This window comes from Dasypus novemcinctus, chromosome X, assembly GCF_030445035.2.
Source record: "Dasypus novemcinctus isolate mDasNov1 chromosome X, mDasNov1.1.hap2, whole genome shotgun sequence".
Lineage (NCBI taxonomy): Eukaryota > Metazoa > Chordata > Mammalia > Cingulata > Dasypodidae > Dasypus > Dasypus novemcinctus.
The window spans coordinates 109,820,802-109,833,558 of NC_080704.1; the positions used below are offsets into that span (position 1 = coordinate 109,820,802).

The 12,757-nt window shown below is 42.6% G+C and overlaps 1 protein-coding gene across 12 annotated transcripts in view; it reads left to right on the top strand.

Moving 5' to 3' along the window:
* Positions 1-12,757, top strand: part of PLP1 (proteolipid protein 1) — a 121,076-nt gene that overhangs the window by 89,970 nt on the left and 18,349 nt on the right. For 2 of the 12 annotated variants that reach the window (XM_058292003.2, XM_058292005.2), the window contains exons 2-5: positions 2,047-2,210; positions 3,490-4,171; positions 5,641-5,716; positions 9,066-9,142. The exons of 7 other annotated variants lie outside the window; for them this stretch is intronic. The gene's annotated coding sequence lies outside the window, so the exon portion shown is untranslated. The remainder of the gene's footprint in view (positions 1-2,046; positions 2,211-3,489; positions 4,172-5,640; positions 5,717-9,065; positions 9,143-12,757) is intronic. 3 more of the 12 variants (XM_071213015.1, XM_058292004.2, XM_071213016.1) reach the window with 3 other exon arrangements.

The window sequence follows — 12,757 nt, forward strand, 5'->3', positions numbered from 1 at the left end:
CCAAAGTAGATACAAGCCCAGGTATTGTTCTTCTGAGGGCTACAGAGACCCACAGGTTCTATGGTCATGGCAGATGGAGTTCGGTGCCATGTCAGTTGGCCCTACTTTGGAGTTTGTGTTCCTGAGTGTGATGGAGTTGAACTCAGGTGTGATCTTTGTTCACAAGCCTTTCCTATTACTTTTACCCGACCTGTGGTTGGTAATGATGTTTGGTGCATGCTCAGGAGACCTGAATCTCTGGACTGTCCATGTGATAGCCAAGCCCTGAGCTTCAACAGACCTGCAACTACTACCCTCTGATTTAATGAACTTACTCAAGCCAGCTAACAGGGAGGTGAAGGAGGTCAACCACAACACCAGGGAGCCAAGAATTCTTAACTGCAAGCAGGAGAATTGCATCCATCATCCGTGTGAAATCTAAGCCCCCTCTCGAGATAGAGGTGGAGGGGACAGTCCATGGTCCACAGGATGGAGGAATAGAGTATGGATTAGAGTGGACTTACTGACATTCTATTCTGGAACTATTGTGATTAGTAATGGAAGAAAATGTAGCATTAATATGGAGAAAGTGGCCACGGAAACTGCTGTAGGTAGGGAGAGGGAAGAAGAGATATGATGTGGGGGCATTTTCAGGACTTGGAGTTGTCCTGGGTGGTACTGCAGGGACAGTTGCTGGACATTGTAGGTCCTGTCATGGCCCACTGGGTGGACTGGGGGAGAGTGTAAACTACAATGTAAACCACTATCCATGTGGTGTAGCAGTGCTCCAAAATGTATTCACCAAATGCAATGAATCTGCCATGATGATGAAAGAGATTGTTGATGTGGGAGGAGTGGGGTGAGGGGGTGGGGGCTATATGGGGACCTCATATTTTTTGAATGTAACATTTAAGAAAATAAAGACAAAAGAAGAAATCACAAGTAGAATTAATTCAGTTGCTGAAAAAGCAGAAAAGCTTAGCAAAGTTGTTACTAATAAAATTCTTTTAGTTGTTTAATCAATAAACAAAAGGCCCAATTAAAAAAATATTTATTTCTTTCCTGCCCCCCCCCCCCACGTTGTATGCTCTCTGTGTCCATTCACAGTGTGTTCTTCTGTGTCTGCTTGTCTTCTTTTTAGGCAGCACCAAGAACTGATCCTGGGACCTTTGGGAGTATGAAAGAGGTGCTCAATCTCTGTGCCACCTCAGCCTCCTGGTCTGCTATGTCTCTTACTGTCTCTCTTTTGTGTCTCTTTTTGTTGTGTTATCTTGCTACACTAGCTCTCTGCTTGGGCCAGCTTACCACACAGGCCAGCACTCCAGCGCCCGCCAGTACTCTTCTTGGGCCAGCTCTCCACTTGGGCCAGCTCACTGTGCAGGCCAACTTGCTTTCACCAGGAGGCCCTGGAACTCAAACCCTGGACCTCCCATATGGTAGACAGCTCAATCACTTGTGCCATATCCGCTTCCCAAAAGTGCCCAATTTTTATTTTATTTTTGGGGTATCGGGGCCAGGGATTGAATACAGGTCCTTGCATGTGGGCAGCTGGCACTCAACCACTGAGCCACATCGGCTCCCCCAATTTGTTTTTAAAGTGAAAAAACTGTACTTACTGGAAACTGTAACTAAGTGTTAAGGTCTTTATATATATGACTATATTATAAACCAGCAGAAAGATAATATCTGAAATTGCTGTAACTGGGTGGATTTAGCCTAGAACCTATTGTAATGCTAATCTTAGACTAATTTGCCTTTGTCTATGACTACTTCTGGTCTACCTTGTGTTTGCTATAGTAATGGTAATTATAAACTAAACTTAACTTTGATTATGGTTGTTTTGTGACTAGTTTCACAATTTGCCTTAGACGTCAGCTATTGCAATCATAAATATAAACTGAGTTTGCTTTTGTTTATGTTTACTTCAGATCTAGCCTCATCCCTTGCTTTTGTTTATGGTTATTTCATGACATCTGCCCCATATGGCTTGGGATGGCAAATTTAAGACACCCCTGACTCCTGTCCTACCACTGATATTAGTGACCCTGCTTTCTCTCATGACTCCAGGTGTGTGCTACTCGGTGGAATTCTTGACCCTCAGAGTTAGACGTCCAATCTTCCAGTCCAGCAGCCGAGGACTGGAGTGGGGGGCCTCCCACCTCAACTGTTGATGTTCCTAAAGTAGCAATTCATGAGAAAAATCAGGTTTCCCTGAAATTTCAATGACCTCAGTGAGTATATACTGGAATTAGTGTTTTTCATCCAAGGTCTGCCAAAGTCAAAATGGGAAAAAAAATTCTGAAGTAAAGGAAAATTGTATTTTAAAGCCAATAATTAAAAGTAACAAAATTCCTGTGCAAAACTACATGGTCACAGTGCAAACTAGAGTAATTAGAAATAGCCTTCAAAGAAATCTTTTAAATGCTATTTTACAGTTAAACTTTTTTTGTAAAGAAATGAAAGTTTTAAGTAATTTTGGTGAGTTGTGTTTTTGTGTCTCTCTATTTGTGTCTGTCTATTTGCTCAGTGTATGTCTTCATACATCGTGACGGTAATATCAATTTAACAAATGAAAATTCTTAAAAGAGCTCTATTCAAATTGTTAAAATTTAAATATGTACATATATATATATATATGAATGAATAAATATTCCTAGAGCCCAAATTAATCTAAGCAGGATGGAAAGGTCATATAGAAATTGGAATATAGAAACTATTAGGAAAGGGAAAAGATTTCCCTGAGCTCTTTGACCTACCCAGCCCCCAGGGCCTTCCCTTTGCAAGAGCTCTGAGGGAGGGCCTAGGTGTGGCAGATTAAAGCTATATCTTCCAGGCTGGGAAATTAAGAACGGGTTTGCACTGTAATTCCCCAATTTAAACCTTTTACCAGCCTTAAAATTAGGGTGGTTAATAATCTGGTTGTCAAATTTCAGTAAAGAAAAGTCCTTGAAAGCTATGGAAAGATCTTTTTTTAAAATGATAATTTAAACAAATTAAAGGGAAGTGGCTGTGGCTCAACTGATTGGGCTGCCGTCTACCATATGGGAGGCCCTGGGAAGTGAACCCAGGGCCTCCTTGTGAAGGCAAGCTGGCCCACGCCCAAGCCCATATCCGCAGAGAGCTGCAGCAGCAAGATGGCACAACAAAGGGAGACAAGCAGACACAGAATGCACAGTGAATGGACACAGAGAGCAGGCAGTGAGTAAGTGGCAAGGGGGGGTGATAAATAAATAAAATAAAATAGAATAGAGATTTCTTGGGATAGGCTGTAACCTCTGAAGTATCCAGTCTATGGAGAAACAGAGGAAGTGCTTGCGTGCTAGGCTTAGGGGTGTAAATTGTGTCATTTTTCTTTGTTAGGGGCGCCGGCCATGTTTTCTGGTTGTGCGCCCCTTCTTGCAAGACTAAAAATAAATTCCTTCCTTCTCGACAGTCAGATCTGTCTTTAGGATATTGTTGGAAAGATAACTCCATAAGCTAAGAAAGCAGTGACTGTTTAATGTATTCCAGAACATGACAAGACCTGGTAAAGAAAAGATGAAAGGCGCTCTTTCTTTAAAACATCTCTGAAGTAAGGACATGGGTCACAGAGTCTACAGGACCAGGGGAAAGAGCAGAGAAGCTGAGACCAGAGAAGAGAGGAAAGCAGGAAGCCTGAATCCTTGCAGACATCTTGCTCCTACACGTGACAACAGACTTTGGATATTGTATACTGAATAAAAAAATGGCTTAAGAAGGTCAACCACCACACCAGGGAGCCAAGAGTGCCTACAACTGAAAGCAGGACAATTGCATCCAGCATCCATGTGGAATCTAAGCCCCCTCTTGATATAGATGTGGAGTGGACACAACCATTCTAAGGTCCACAGGATGGAGGAATAGAGTATGGATTAGAGTGGACTTAATGATATTCTATTCATGAACTATTGTGATTAGTAATTGAAGAAAATGTGGCATTGGTGTGGAGAAAGTGGTCATGGTGACTGCGGGGGGGTAGGGAGAGGGAGGAAGAGATATGATGTGGGGGCATTTTCGGGACTTGGAGGTGTCCTGGGTGGTGCTGCAGGGACAGTTACCAGACATTGTATGTCCTCCCATGGCCCACTGGGTGGACTGTGGGAGAGTGTGGGATATGGTGTGGACCGTTGACCATGGGGTGCAGCAGTGCTCGGAGGTGTGTTCGCCAAGTGCAGTGAGTGTCTCATGATGATGGAGGAGGTTGTTGTTGTGGGGGGAGGAGTGGGGGGAGGAGGGTGGGGAGTATATGAGGGCCTCATATTTTTTGAATGTAACATTAAAAAAAAAAGACAAAAATAAAAAATAAAAAATAAAATAAATCTTTAAAAAAATAAAAAAATAAAAAAATTAAAGAACGGTAATATATTCTAGGACCTAGCAGTCAGTATGCTTTTAAGATTACTCACAGTTTTAGAATTTTATTTAAGAAAAGAGGTTTTAGCCTCCTGTAAAGGAAGGAAAAGGAACATTCCTTGCATAAATTATAATGGTTTCAATTTTATTTAGCTTGGGTGTTATCTCTCTAGGTTTACGGAATACCAATTAAATGAATTAACATTGTATGTATTAAATCTTTAAGATGATGAAAATTATAAGTTCATGTTTAATGAAATAAAGATAAAGGTAAATTTCATTGGTTGCTAATTGTAATTTAATAAGCTTATTTAAAGGTAAAGTAACTTTTAGTTAATTATAAGAAGTTTGTAAAAACATCTTTTAAACTGAATCATTAGAATGGTTAATTTCAGGAAGCCATTATTAATAAGAAACCTAAATTGACAGTAATAACAAAAAGTAACTTCAGAATAGGGAAACCCATCAATGGCCACCTCAGTCTGCATGTTAAAGTGGTCGTAAGGAAAGATAATCTTGATTCCATTGGGAATTTTCGGTTTTCATAAAATGATTGAGATAGTAGCTTTTCCTGTACTGCTAAAAGTAGAATGCCTGTTAATTAACATCATCATGATAAAGGTGTAGAAGTAAAAAGTAAAGTACTAAAATAGTTAAGTCATTTGATATGTTATATATTGCATTGGAAGTGTTTAAGTGTATAAAAAAAAAAATATCAAAAGAGCTAGACTTCAGTATTGTCAAATTCTCTTGTGCATTCAAACCAGACCCAAATACCTTGCATGGTGCCTCTCCAGTTGAGTTACTGGCTAGGTTGGTCACTGACCCCTAAAAAAACTATAGTCTCTGGACATGCTCCTGAGTGGATAGAGAATACATAGCAGTTTCTGCAGCAGCTGGCAATGGCTCAATATGGCCAGATGTACAATGGACATTGCCTCCAGACTGGCTGTGTTTCATAATGTTGAAGGGCACTATGCACCAGACCAGTGAAACACTGGAGCCTTACTTTCCTAGTCTCTCTCTGGGATCAACTGTGCTGCAGCATGCTGGCTGTGTGAAGGACATACCCAGCAGAGCAACAGTTACCAGAGTACTGTGAGTAGAATTTGAACAAACATAATTGGCATTATAGACTGCTCCCATGGAGAGATAACATGTATAGTATTGCAAACCTGGAACTTAGATGTATTAACTGCAAAGGAGCTGGAAGAGGAACTTGTGCATTGATTAGTGTTAAGTACTGCACCTATATGCCTGATGATTATGATGATATCTTTTCTATTCTAGATCGTAAGCAGAGGGATATTGAACATGTGAAAAGTCCTGGCAAACTTAATTTTCTAAGAAGTTAATGATCATGCCTGTAAGATAAAGGAATGACTCACTTAAGTACTGTCTTTATTTTGTTTCCATATACTTGTCTTGTTGCTTATGCTGTCTTTGTGAGTTTATGTCTAGGTCAGTGCCTTTCCATACCTCTCCTAGCTGTTGTAAGCGTAACTACTGCTGTGGGAACTGGGGTTGGCAGTTTAAACCCAAATCCAGCAGGTCTACCACAATTTCTCCCTAAGTTAACTAATAGCATAAAAGAACTCAGTGAAGAATGCTGTTTCCCATCAACTTTGGGAGGATACAGCCTCTGAAGGCACCTGGCCTTTCTCATTGTCACGGTCTAGTATGTCATGGCTGGCATCCTTTTGGGGCCTGCTTACTACCATTTTCTTTATCCTTTTAGTAGGACCATATATCTTCAAAATTCTAATTAAGTTTATTTCTTACAGAATCAACACTTTATTAGTTTTGCAGGGATTTCATCCAGTTCCAACCAGGGTGCCAGACCCATCTTTCTTCAATCACAATAGGATAGCCGGAGAGATTTTTACCCTGTTAGGCAGAGACTAATATCCTAACCACCAGAAAGTAACTGCAAAAGAATGACCATTGCCCCTCAGCACCACTTTAAGAATAAGGGCTTGAACTCTCTGAGGGGGAAGTTGAGAAAGGGGGTGGCAGCTGGCCCAGCAGACAACATGGCTGACAGACAACATGACCAACAAACAATATGGCCACAAGACCCAGCCAAGACCTTGCCCTCAACTTTGAGGTCCCAGTTGGGACTCTTTCTGGGGATAAGAGGATGCTCCGGGTATTCCAAACAGTTCCACCATCAGCCCCCATCACTGATGGGGTAATCAATAACAGCTGGGGTACCTCCCCTTAGCATTAGCAAGGGGAGAAATAATTAAGAGCTTAAAAGGTGACCACACAAGCCAAAGCCTTGTCTCCATGCCTAGAGGAGCCCACATCACATCTCAGTGCATATTTCCATCCTTCCCTTCCATTTTTCAGCAAGCTCTGTTGCTCCCCCCATTACCCAATAAATTCTTTTTACCGGTCTAACTAAACTGGATTTTTCTTAAATTCTTTTATGCAACATAGCCAAGAACCTAGAGGAATCTGACACTTCCCTGGCTTTAATATCTTTATCTGACTTTGACAAGAGAGTAATGTTGGCTTCACAGAATGAGTTGGGAAGCGTTCCCTCCTGGTCAATTTTTTGGAAGAATTTGAGCAGTATTGGTATTAATTCTTCTTTGAATATTTGGTAAAATTCACCAATGACGTCCTCTGGTCTTGGGATTTTCTTTGTTGAGAGGTTTTTGATGACTGATTCAGTCTCTTTACTAGTTATAGGTCTGCTGAGATTTTCTATTTCTTTCAGAGTCAGAGTAGGTTATTTGTGTGTTTCTAGGAATTTGTTCATTCACCTAGGTTGTTGACATACAGTTGTTCATAGTATCTTCTTATGATCCTTTTTATTTCTGTGGGGTCAGTAGTAATGTCCCCACTTCCATTTCTTATTTTAATCATTTTTGTCCTCTCCATTTTTTTTGTCAGTCTAGCTAAAGATTTATTGATTTTACTGATCTTTTCAAAGAAACAAGTTTTAGCTTTATTAATTCTCTCTTTTGTTAGTAATCAAATTTTAATTGTTTTGCTGTAACATATGTACCATCCATCTACATATTTTGGGATAAATGGGGTTACTTGCACAAATCCTTCATGTGAGTAATTTATATAGAAATTTATGATAGAGAACAATGTTCCTAATATGGTATGACACAAAATAGAAAATGGAAGATGAACTGGGTGTGAGAGCGGGAGATTATTAGGAGGCCAAATTCAGAAACAGAATTGGTCATGGGATCATGAGCCCCTCAGAATTCTCAGAAATCTTGAGGAAGACACTAGGTTTCCCAAACAAGGGGTACCATGGGGGTTTGAGCCAATTTTATGTGACTTTGAAAGGACGGACTGAGCCTCTGTTGGTCTATGGTTTACATGTTACACTTGCAGTCCAGCACTGGGTAGGGGCTCAATGTTAGTTGTTTCTGAATCCCCATTTTGTTAATGTCTTGAATGTATTTACAGACAAAGCTGTAAGCTCTCTGGTGACAGGGCTATGTCCAGAAATCCAGCCATTTCTTTGTATTCCACTCAGTGTCTGGCAAAGTGCTGGATAAAGGATAAGAGTGAAGGGAAGAGAAAAGATAAACAGCAGAAAGGCTAGGCTCTAAGTACTAGCAATGATTGCCATTTATTGAGTTATATCCTAGGCTAAGATGGGATATGAACCCATTTGGCTGGTTACAAGCCCAAACTCCTAACCATTGCATTACCTACCCTAGAACCCATCTCATCTTCCCTTGTTCAAAACGATCTTCCATAGAGCAAATTATGGCCAGTGTACCCAAGGTAGGCCAACAAGAAGAAGGAAGTGGGGGCTGAAATGCAGAGTAGAAGGTGTGTTCCACAGGGAGTCATGCTTTCTGTTTGAGGTTTGCCTAACAACTCTTCTGGCTGCCTCCCCAGAAGCCAGTTTGTCTTGCCATGGCAGACAGCCCTTGCCTGTAGGGTTGCCAGAGTTAGCAAATAAAAATATGAGGCATCCACTTAAATGTGACTTTCAGATAAACAATGAATAATTTTTAGTATAAGTATGTTTATCTGAAATTCAAATTTAACTGGGCATCATGTATTTTATCTGACTACCCTACTTGCCTGAGCATGATATTTCTGAGTGTGGAGGAATGGGGTACTTTTGGAATTTCCCTTTTAGTGGCTTCAGCACGGGGAACCTAACACCTGCTATTGTTGGTAGTCCTTGAGGGAACTTCTTCAAGAACAATGCTTACTGCAGCACTCCAGTGCTGGTGTAGGCTGACCAACCCTTTCCACCTTTCCCAAAACTTGCCTGGTCCTAGCACTGAAATTCTCAAATCGTGGAAAAACCTCTTTCTCCTGGCATCCTGGGACAATTGGTCACTCTAGTTCTGGGCACACCTTCAGGAGCTGGGGATGTTGGCAGATAACAAGTGTGTGGTGAACCTGCTACATGGGTCTCAGAGAGCCTCAGTATTTTTTCCAAGCACATTTCCTCAGCTATATTTTAAAGCTGGGCAGACTGAGGTTCTAGAGAAGTTTAGGAATCTTGGATCTGAAAGATGTTAGTTATAGAGATCAGTAAGTTCATCCTGTTTGTATGTTCATTAAACATTTCCAAAGAAAGATATATTGTTATCTTACCTAGCTACTATTATCATTGGTATTGTAACTTAACCCAGACACTGTGTTAGGTATTTTATGTTCATTTTCTAGTGTAATACTCTCAATGATACTGTGAGGTCACTACTATTATTATTCCTTTTCAGGGATGAAAAACCAGAGAAGTTAAACCATTGCCTAAAGTCACAAAGCTGATATTGGTAGAGCTGCTATTTAAGCCCAGGTGTGTCCCACATCAGAGTCTATGTCCTTATCCACTATACTGCACTGCTCATAGGGAGCCCTGATCATCTGGAAGGCCCACTTGATGTCTAGCTAAAAACCTTCCTGCTGCAATACTAACATATTCCCTTTTGATCAGTTATCATTGGAGAAAGGATGGCTAGTCCCAGAAAACCCAGGATACCCACTCTCCCCATACCCACCTTTAACGTTTGAGTTCACTCAGCTTTTCCCCATCCCAGCATCCATCAGCCACCTTTATGTCCCCTTTAGTGAAGGAATTTGTGTACAGTTTGGCAGCTCCTGACCCAGAATGGAGAACCCTATTGCTTTTTAGGCCTGTAGCTTAGGTGCATGACTCTCTTTAGGACCAGCAACTTGGGAGAAGTCCCTTGGGCAGAGAACTGAACTCTGTGGCTGGGCAGCAGTGGTAGAGCCAAAGTAGAGAGGACAGCTCCTTTTTTCTGAAGGTTTCTGCTGCGGGGGCGGGGGGGGGGGTGGGTTGGAAGAGGCTAAGGGAACTGCTGCCACTCTACTTTTTGAAACCCTTCCAAGAACTGCTGGATTTAGTTTGTGGAAATAATTACAGTGCTTTAGAAATTTTCAAGCATTTTCAAGGATAACCCAAGGAGCATATAAAACCTTCTTTGGAGGGTCCTCCAGGGGAATTGCTTCTTAGACTTTCTGGTTTTGGACTCATTGTGCTATAAAAAAAAAGAAACCATTTTCTCTGAGGGCTAGGGTAACCAGGGCCTAGGGTGAAGCAAGCCAGGATGGACGAGTGCATTAACCCCTCCCTGCCATGGGAGATGGGGGTAAGCAGCAGCTGGGCCGAGCCTGTCAACAACCTCAGCTCCAGGACCCAGTGCCCCTCATGCCCTCCTACCTATCACAGAGAAAATCCCACAGCAACAGAGATCTTAGGGGAAGGATAATGGAGGATGGGCATCCTGGTGGGTGTTTCACAGCCTGCCTCACCCTACTCAGAGATAGGAGGAAGCAGTGGGACTCTTCCCTCTGTGTGTCAGGATATAGGCTGTCACTTGAGCCCATGCTGGGGGAGGAGAGCAGCTGCCCAGGCCTTCTCCTAGGCTTGGCCAGAGCAGGAGGGTGGGGCGGGAGGGGCAAACCTTAGCTAAGAGGCTTAGGCAGGGCAGGTCTCCCTGCATGGCATATTTGCTCCAGGCTCTGGTTCCATGATCTGTGCTTACCTGGAGTGTGCAGCTCTCAGTAGAAAGAATTAAGGCTCCCCTTATTCTCCATCCTTGCTGCTGGTTTCCCAAGAACAGGTAATCCTCTGCAGCCTCAAGTTTAGAAAAGAGGCTCCATAGGAGTCCAGCTTCAAATTGAGGTGTTGCACCCTGCCCAAGGTGATTCTTCTTACCCAGCCAACAGTCAGCAAAAGGCTTCATCTGGCTTCACTGGAAAAAAAACCCAGCAAATTTCATTATTATTATTATTATTATTATTTCAAAGGGGGTGAAATTGCTCCTCTAAGAAGGCAGCGCTGGGCAATGGCTTTGAAAGGAGGAGGCCTGAGCAGCTACCTCGTATATCTGGCTGTCAGTGTTGTTCATGAGTTCAGCAGAGGGCAAGAGGGGCCTTGTTTCCCCTGGAGGACAGAGGGAGCTAGCCTTTGGGCTAAGGGCCTTTCTTTTCCAGGGCTCTGCTCCTCTTTTCCCATGGGAAGCAGGGCAAAAGCAGCACTCCTCCTCTACACACAGCTGTGCCTTCGGAAGTATTCCTGTGAGCCCTTTGCTGTGGCTGGAAATAACCTAGGTTTCAGAATAGGTCAGAGTCTCAGTGGCACAGGCAGGGGAAGGGGGTGGAGGCTTGCCAACACATCACGCCAACGAAGGCTTCGCTCTCAAGATCTCCCTGCCACAGTGGAGCAGAACTGAGGGGCCTGCAGACTCTTGTCCCTCAACCCAGCCTGAAGGACTTTTCAAATGAGATTTTCAATAGAAAAAGTAAGAAATGCATGTAATTGCAAATTCCAACCATACCCAAGGGCATACAGTAAAAAGTAAGTCTCCTACCCACTCCTAACTCCAATCCCCTTCCCTAGAAGCAGCCACTCTTGCCAGTCTATATGCCTCCTCCCCAGAAATATCATAGATGGCTCTTGGATATGTTTTCTTTTTTCACCTGAGTTAGTTTGAATCTTCACTCAAAAGCCTCCTCTTTTCTGACCTCAAATTCAACCGTACACAAAGTAGAAAAAATAGTATAATAAAACTCCATTATAGTTCTTCAGCTGCAAGCAAAACAGTTCCATTACTCTGCCCCATAATATCTATGTCCCTTCTCAGGCTGAAGTAGTCAGAGTGGACATCATCCCAAATCCCACAAGGTTGAGAAATGAACAAAAATTAGGGGGAAGTGTAACTGCTGACTAAGCAGATTTATTGTTCTTGCAGTTGTTGTCTTACGTTTACTAAGTAACATGTGACACTGATAAAAAAATTTAAAGAAACACCATAATTGCCATGCTATTATCACTGTTCTCAAGAAATATAACAAAAATTCCTTAAAATCATCTAGTTCCCACTATTCTGAATTCCACAGATCCTACAACCACACCATACTTGCCCTTGCCCTGCATTTCTAACATGGTCCTGCTATGTAGCCTAACAAGTATAGAGCGTTGGACTCTTGGGCCACAATGCCTGAAACCTGTCCATCCTTCCCCTGTGCGTTTTGGCTCAGGGCAGTGGCTCTCAGTTAAAACATTCTTTCAGAGCAGAACAATCTTCCAAGTAACTGCAATAAGAGTCTGGAGAGAGGAATTCTCTAGAGGTGGCTCTGTTCCTTGCCTGCTGGTTAGCATCGAGAAAGCTGCCTTTGCACCCTGTCAGTAAAATGAAACAGTGTTGGTCCCCAAGAATCAGGTGTATATTTGACAGCCAAGGATAGCAGTTTTATTTCTGCTGTGCACAGATATTGCCTCAAACATGCAGGCTTTCTGCAGGGGCTACCCTGCCACAGCTGGCTGAGCTCTCATGTTGATCTAGATGGGTTAGATGGATAGCTGGTTTCTCTCGATTGCTAGTAGCTATTTGGTATGCCTCAGGTACTACTTTCCTGAGCTTACTTATCTGATTATTTTGGCTTCCAGATTACTCTTCACTCCATTCCCAGGCCACAGGCATCTCCCTCTCACATATATATATCCAACTTATCACCTGCCCTTATCCAAACTTGCACTGCTCCCTGAATCATCAGGAGAAGCAGAAGAGCAGCCCCCACTTCCCCCTACCATTTGGTAGCTCAAAGTATGTGGCATCTCTTTTCCTCAACCCTCAGTTCTGAGCAGTCAGAAAGGCATGGCCAAGCCAATTGGTATGAAGTCAGGTATGGAAAGATCTGGCTGCAAGTACACAGGACATCATATACTGCCAGCCAGCCAGCTAATTTTTGGTGCCAGGGCTAGACAAGCTGTAGGAAGAAGCCACTTGTCTTCCCAAAGTTGGTCTTGGAGGACATTATCTTGGAGAGGAGAAATGATGCCTCAGCTCCAGAAGCCCAAATGCCAGCAGGTTACCCCAGGCTCTCATTGATGCTGTACTTTCTTTGTTCCCTTGTATGATATTCTACATGGGCATGGAAGAATGGG